Source organism: Arachis stenosperma, chromosome 2 (assembly GCF_014773155.1).
Source record: "Arachis stenosperma cultivar V10309 chromosome 2, arast.V10309.gnm1.PFL2, whole genome shotgun sequence".
Lineage (NCBI taxonomy): Eukaryota > Viridiplantae > Streptophyta > Magnoliopsida > Fabales > Fabaceae > Arachis > Arachis stenosperma.
Genome location: NC_080378.1, coordinates 90,961,819 through 90,967,416, shown reverse-complemented (window position 1 = coordinate 90,967,416; position 5,598 = coordinate 90,961,819). Strand labels below are relative to the sequence as shown.

General features: G+C 40.8%; 1 non-coding gene across 1 annotated transcript; it reads right to left on the bottom strand.

Moving 5' to 3' along the window:
• Positions 1 to 2,331: 2,331 nt before the first annotated feature.
• Positions 2,332 to 2,439, bottom strand: LOC130964715 (small nucleolar RNA R71). The gene has a single exon (XR_009080792.1). It is a non-coding gene; the product is annotated as a small nucleolar RNA R71 (small nucleolar RNA).
• Between the last annotated feature and the right edge of the window lie 3,159 nt (positions 2,440 to 5,598).

Below are 5,598 nucleotides of genomic sequence, written 5' to 3'. Positions count from 1 at the left end.
GATGAAGACAGTAGGAAAGCAGAGAGACGGAAGGGAAGGCATCTTCATACGCTTATCTGAAGCTCCCACCAATGATATACATAAGTATCTCTATCTTTATCTTTATGTTTTATTCATTCATCATCTATGCCCATTTGAGTCTGCCTGACTAAGATTTACAAGGTGACCATAGCTTGCTTCATACCAACAATCTCCGTGGGATCGACCCTTACTCGCGTAAGGTTTATTACTTGGACGACCCAGTGCACTTGCTGGTTAGTTGTGCGAAGTTGTAGTGTTCACAATTTCGTGCACCAAGTTTTTGGCGCCGTTGCCGGGGATTGTTCGAGTATGGACAACTGACGGTTCATCTTGTTGCTTAGATTAGGTATTTTTCTTCAGAGTTCTTAAGAATGAATTCTAGTGTTTCAAGGTGATGTTCTTATCATCACCAAAGCTGATTGATTTTTATCAATTTAGCTCTTGAATGCAATGTCCTGCTGAAGCTTGGCTAGCCATGTCTAATTCCTTTAGACTGAAGCTTTAGACTAACATTGCATGATTCCTGGAATTCTCATTAAGAATTTTGATACCTTTATTTTCCTTTTCACTTAATTTTCGAAAAAGCACAAAAAAATTTACAAAATCATAAAAACCAAAAATATTTTATGTTTGGGTCTAGAGTCTCATTTTAAGTTTGGTGTCAATTGCATGTTTCTGTTCTTCTTGCATTTTTCGAATTCATGCATGTGTCTTCATTAATCTTCAAGTTGTTCTTGATGATTTCCTTGCTCTGATCTTTGAATTCTCTTGACTTGAGTGTTTTGTTGTTTCTCATGTGCATTCTCATTTTGTTAGTGTCAATAGTATACAAACTGCTAAGTTTGGTGTCTTGCATGCATTGTTATTTGATTTTGGTTGCATTTTGATTATTCCTCATTATTAAAAATCCAAAAATATTTTTAATTTGTGTCTTTTCAAGTCAATAATACAGAGAATTGAAGATTCAGAACATACTGCAGAGGAATTACACAGAAAAAGTTGGGCGTTCAAAACGCCCAGTGAAGAAGGACAGACTGGCGTTTAAACGCCAGCCAGGGTGCCTGGTTGGGCGTTTAACGCCCAAAAAGGTAGTGCATTGGGCGTTAAACGCCAGAATGTGCACCATTCTGGGCGTTTAACGCCAGGATGGCACAAGAGGGAAGATTCTGTTTTTAATTCAGATTTTTTCAAGTTTTCAAGGTTTTTCAAAATCAAATCTTTTCAATCAAATGTTTTCAAAATCAATTTCTTTCCTTTTGCAAAGATCCTTGCTAACAATTAATGATTTGATTCAACATTTCAAGTATGTTGCCTTTTCTGTTGAGAGAGGTTTAATGTTTGAATCATATCTTTTCTTGATAGGCAAGTCTTTTTAAAATTGTTTTAAAACCATAACTTTTCAATCATATCTTTTTAATCACATCTTTTTCAAAATAGTTTTCAATCATATCTTTTTAACTTCTAATTTCAAAATCTTTTTCAAAAATTACTTGATTTCTTTCTCACTCTTGGTTTTCGAAAATCAATTAAAATTTTTCAAAATGTTTTTAAAATCTTTTTAATTTAATTTTCGAAATTTCTTCCCCTCTTCTCACATCCTTCTATTTATGGAGTATCACTCCTCTTCAATGCACAATTCGAACTCTGTCTCACTAAGTTCGAATTCTTCTACCTCTTTCTTCTATTTTTCTTTTCCTCTGACACCTCAAGGAATCTCTATACTGTGACATAGAGGATTCCACATTTTCTTGTTCTTTTCTCTTTCATATGAGCAGGAACAAAGACAAAGGCATTCTTGTTGAAGCTGACCCTGAACCTGAAAGGACCTTAAAGCGAAAGCTAAGAGAAGCTAAAGCACAAATCTCTGTAGAAGACCTAACCGAATTCTTCAAAGAAGAAGAACACATGGCAGCCGAAAACAACAACAATGCCAACAATGCAAGGAAGGTGCTGGGTGACTTTACTGCACCTACTCCCGACTTCTATGAGAGAAGCATCTCTATCCCTGCCATTGGAGCAAACTACTTTGAGCTTAAGCCTCAATTAGTTTCTCTAATGCAACAGAATTGCAAGTTCCATGGACTTCCATTGGAAGATCCTCATCAGTTCTTAGCTGAATTCTTGCAAATCTGTGACACTGTCAAGACTAATGGGGTTGACCCTGAGGTCTGTAGACTTCTGCTATTCCCTTTTGCTGTAAGAGACAGAGCTAGGATATGGTTGGACTCACAACCTAAAGAAAGCCTGAACTCTTGGGAAAAGCTAGTCAATGCCTTCTTGGCAAAGTTCTTTCCACCTCAAAAATTGAGTAAGCTTAGAGTGGAAGTCCAAACCTTCAGACAGAAGGATGGAGAATCCCTCTATGAAGCTTGGGAAAGATACAAATAATTGATCAGAAAATGTCCTTCTGACATGCTTTCTGAATGGAGCATCATAGGTATTTTCTATGATGGTCTCTCTGAACTATCCAAGATGTCTTTGGATAGCTCTGCTGGAGGATCTCTTCATCTGAAGAAGACGCCTACAGAAGCTCAAGAGCTAATTGAAATGGTTGCAAATAACCAATTCGTGTACACTTCTGAAAGGAATCCTGTGAACAATGGGACTAATCAGAAGAAAGGAGTTCTTGAGATTGATACTCTGAATGCCATATTGGCTCAGAATAAAATATTGACTCAACAAGTCAATTTGATTTCTCAAAGTCTGTCTGGAATGCAAAATGCACCAAGCAGTACTAAGGATGCTTCATCTGAAGAAGAAGCTTATGATCCTGAGAACCCTTCAATGGAAGAGGTGAATTACCTAGGAGAACCCTATGGAAACACCTATAATTCTTCATGGAGAAATCACCCAAATTTCTCATGGAAGAATCAAGAGAGACCTCAACAAGGTTTCAACAATAATGGTGGAAGAAACAGGTTTAGCAATGGCAAGCCTTTTCCATCATCTTCTCAGCAACAGACAGAGAATGCTAAACAGAACCCCTCTGACTTAGCAACCATGGTCTCTGATCTAATCAAAACCACTCAAAGTTTCATGAATGAAACAAGGTCCTCCATTAGGAACTTGGAGGCACAAGTGGGACAGCTGAGCAAGAAAATTACTGAACTCCCTCCTAGTACTCTCCCAAGCAATACAGAAGAAAATCCAAAAGGAGAGTGCAAGGCCATAAACATGGCCGAATCTGGAGAGGAAAGAGAGGAAGTGGACGCCACTGAGGAAGACCTCAATGGGCGTGCACTAACCTCCACAGAGTTCCCTAATGAGGAACCATGGGAATCTGAGGCTCAAAATGAGACCATAGAGATTCCATTTGACTTACTTCTGCCATTCATGAGCTCTGATGAGTATTCTTCCTTTGAAGAGGATGAGTATGTCACTGAAGAGCAAGTTGCTAAATACCTTGGAGCAATCATGAAGCTAAATGACAAGTTATTTGGAAATGAGACTTGGGAGGATGAACCCCCTTTGCTCACCAAAGAACTGGATGACTTGTCTAGGCAGAAATTACCTCAAAAGAGACAAGATCCTGGGAAGTTTTCAATACCTTGTACTATAGGCAACATGACCTTCAAGAAGGCTCTGTGTGACTTAGGGTCAAGTGTAAACCTCATGCCTCTCTCTGTAATGGAGAAGCTATGGATCTTTGAGGTACAAGCTGCAAGAATCTCACTAGAGATGGCAGACAATTCAAGAAAACAAGCTCATGGACTTGTAGAGAATGTTTTGGTAAAGATTGAAGACCGTTACATCCCTGCTGATTTCATAGTCCTAGAGACTGGGAAGTGCATGGATGAAACCATCATCCTTGGCAGACCCTTCCTAGCCACAGCAAAGGCTGTGATTGATGTTGATGGAGGTGAACTGATCATTCAAGTGAATGAAGAATCCTTTGCGTTTAAGGCTCAAGGATATCCCTCTGTCATCATGGAGAGGAAGCATGAAGAGCTTCTCTCAAATCAGAGTCAAACAGAGCCCCCACAGTCAAACTTTAAGTTTGGTGTTGGGAGGCCACAACCAAACTCTAAGTTTGGTGTTGAACCCCCACAATCAAACTCTAAGTTTGGTGTTGGGAGGTTCCAACATTGCTCTGAGTATCTGTGAGGCTCCATGAGAGCCCCCTGTCAAGCTACTGACATTAAAGAAGCGCTTGTTGGGAGGCAACCCAATGATTATATTTTATCTATTTTCCTTTGTTATTTTATGTTTTTTGTAGGTTGATGATCATGAGAAGTCACAAAATCAATAAAAAAAGCAAAAACAAAATGAAAAACAGGAAGAAAAACAGCACACCCTGGAGGAAGAACTTACTGGCGTTTAAACGCCAATAAGGCTAGCAGTTGGGCGTTTAACGCCCAGTCTGGCACCATTCTGGGCGTTTAACGCCAGAAAGGGGCACCAGACTGGCGTTAAACGCCAGAAAAGGGCAAGAACCTGGCGTTAAACGCCAGAAATGGGCACCAGCCCGGCGTTTAACGCCAGAATTGGCTCAAAACGTGATTTTGCATGCCATTTGGTGCAGGGATGACTTTTCCTTGACACCTCAGGATCTGTGGACCCCACAGGATCCCCACCAACCCCACCACTCTCTCTCTTCTTCACCCATTCACCAATCACCTCAATACCTCTTCCCCAAAAAAACCCTTCACCTATCAACTCCCATCTTTCTCTTCACCACTCACATCCATCCTTCATAAAACCCCACCTACCTCACCATTCAAATTCAAACCACTTTCCCACCCAAACCCACCCTCACTTGACCGAACCTTACCCCTCCCCCATTCCTATATAAACCCCTCTTCACCCTTCATTTTCACACAACCTAAACACCACTTCTTCCCCTCTTGGCCGAACACAAAAGCCATTCCCTCTTTCTTCTTCTTCTACTCTCTTTTTCTTCTTTTGCTCGAGGACGAGCAAACCTTTTAAGTTTGGTGTGGTAAAAGCGTTGCTTTTTCGTTTTTCCATAACCATTTATGGCATCCAAGGTCGGAGAAACCTCTAGAAAGAGGAAAGGGAAGGCAAAAGCTTCCACCTCCGAGTCATGGGAGATGGAGAGATTCATCTCAAGGGTGCATCAAGACCACTTCTATGAAGTTGTGGCCTTGAAGAAGGTGATCCCCGAGGTCCCTTTTTCACTCAAAAAGAGTGAATATCCGGAGATCCGACATGAGATCCGAAAAAGAGGTTGGGAAGTTCTCACCAACCCCATTCAACAAGTCGGAATCTTGATAGTTCAAGAGTTCTATGCCAATGCATGGATCACCAAGAACCATGATCAAAGTGTGAACCCGGATCCAAAGAATTGGCTTACTATGGTTCGGGGGAAATACTTGGATTTTAGTCCGGAAAATGTAAGGTTAGCATTCAACTTGCCCATGATGCAAGGAGATGAACATCCTTACACTAGAAGGGTCAACTTTGATCAAAGGTTGGACCAAGTCCTCACTGACATTTGTGAAGAGGGCGCCCAATGGAAGAGAGATTCAAGAGGGAAGCCGGTTCAATTGAGAAGGCATGACCTCAAACCCGTGGCTAGAGGATGGTTGGAGTTTATCCAACGCTCAATCATTCTCA